Source organism: Elephantulus edwardii, unplaced genomic scaffold (genome assembly GCF_000299155.1).
Source record: "Elephantulus edwardii isolate Elephantulus edwardi_28Jun2011 unplaced genomic scaffold, EleEdw1.0 scaffold00015, whole genome shotgun sequence".
Classification (NCBI taxonomy): Eukaryota; Metazoa; Chordata; class Mammalia; order Macroscelidea; family Macroscelididae; genus Elephantulus; species Elephantulus edwardii.
The window spans coordinates 5,397,978-5,399,807 of NW_006399765.1; the positions used below are offsets into that span (position 1 = coordinate 5,397,978).

General features: G+C 64.2%; 1 protein-coding gene across 1 annotated transcript in view; it reads left to right on the top strand.

The window, feature by feature from the left end:
• Nucleotides 1–928: 928 nt before the first annotated feature.
• DNMT3B (DNA (cytosine-5-)-methyltransferase 3 beta) overlaps nt 929–1,830 on the top strand; it is a 38,633-nt gene continuing 37,731 nt past the window's right edge. The window contains exon 1 of the mRNA XM_006881442.1: nt 929–1,075. The gene's annotated coding sequence lies outside the window, so the exon portion shown is untranslated. The remainder of the gene's footprint in view (nt 1,076–1,830) is intronic.

The following is a 1,830-nucleotide window of genomic DNA, read 5'->3' on the forward strand; positions in this document are numbered from 1 at the left end:
AATCCAATTCGATGCCATCGGAAACTAAGTGCTCGAGCACACCGAGACCTTGTCCCTCCAGACGACTGTGTAGAGACCATAGCAAGTAAACAAACGAAAAGGTGTCTACATATAAATACGATGCTAGGGAAATATGTGGAAATTGTTTTCGAACTATCCAGAATGGGGCATCTTCTTCAGTCGGTGGATGTTTCTCGGGTGACCCGGGCAGCTAGGGACCCTCCTGCTTCCATCCCCTCCCTCCCCCTTAAGATGGCTGACAAAAGCCAAGCGTGGTGGGCGAAAGGGACAGTCCAGCTGAGGGTCCAGCATGGGGCCCCTAAAGGTCTAGAGGCCTTTGGGGTGTGCGTGTCAGGTCAAGAGGAGACTGCAGCTGTGCCACTATCGTGGGGGACCCTTCCCTCTCTGGGCCGCGGCACCTGGGCCTGCGTGACTGGGAGGGCAGTGGTGGCGGGAAAAGGGGGCCCCCGGGAAGAGTTTGCAGTGTTGGGGAGCGCCTGTGGCCGACCCCTTTGGGGAGTTTCAGTCCCGTTAGTGATTTCCACAGACAACCCCCCTTGAGGGGGGAGTAGGGGGTGGTGCCTGTGGAGGAGGGGCCGGGGGAGGTTCCCCGGTGATTTCAAATTTCCCTCGTCCCCTCCACCCGGCCGAGTGCTGAGTGGCTGCGACCGGGGCGCCCCCGGGCGGGGGCGGGGCGAGGGCCCGGCCGGGGTTACAAGGGGACCCGGCGCCACCCCCTCCCCAGCCACTGCAGTCCCAGCTCGTGCCCCCGCTGCTTGCTCGCTGCATCTGCCGCCTCGCCCCGCACCCACATCTCGCGCGACCACCCGCTCACCCCTCCCCCCCCGCCCCGTAAGGACCGGAGCCACTAGCCCCCCGCAGGCGGCGCAGTGGGGCCAGGCGAGCCCCGCCGGCAGTGCAGGGGTTAAGCGGCCCAAGTAAACTCAGCGCGGCGATCGGAGCCGGAGATTCGCGAGCCGAGCGCCCCGCGCGGCCGCCCGCCGCTCTCTCCCGGCTTCCCGCTCCGCACCCGCGGCTCCATCGCGGGGCCGCGCACGAGCCCGGCTCCGGGCAGGTGAGCGCCAGGGGGCTTCCCGGGGTTCCCCCACCCCCGGCCTGGGACTTTCGGGGCGAGTGGGGGAGGGGAAGATGGGCTACCCCCTCTTGAGTTTGCAAAAGAGGGGACTGTCGCCAGGACATCGCAGGGCAAGGCTCCCGCCCAGCTGATGACCGGCGATGGAGGAGCGTTCCTCGGACCCTGGCTTCGGGTGATACAGGGGAAGCAGACAACCAATTAAAACTGGGGGGGGGGAAGTTTACGTTTACGGGACTTGAAGCGGAGGGGATTGAGTCACTGCCAAGGCGTTTGGGAGCCTTGATCCGCAGGGGAGGTGGACGGGGCGGCCTTCCTGGACGCTAGATCCAGGGGAGGGATCCTAGACAGGGATGTTATATGAAGCGATAGTGATTTTTTTCCCTTTCTCTGTTTTCCCTCGGTTTTACTCTTGGGATAGTGCGTCGTAGAGGGAGATTGGTGGCGAGCAATCGGAGTTGGAAGCCCGTCCCGTTTGACTTAGAGCTAATGAAGAGCTTTACTCTCCCGGAGTTGGAAGGGACCTGTGTCTATGTGGGTGCAGGCGAGCAGGTGGTCCTCAGTCTGCAGCCATGGGGCGGGGTGGTTGGCACCCAGGGCAGCGGGCTGCTTGGATTCCCCACCCTCCGTGAGCCCATCAAGGTGTGAGGCGCCCTGGGGCTGCCCGCGACGCCTTCTCTGGAGGGACTGTCCCCCTGCTGATGCACACCTGTCTCCGAGCAGCTGGCGGCGGGGGT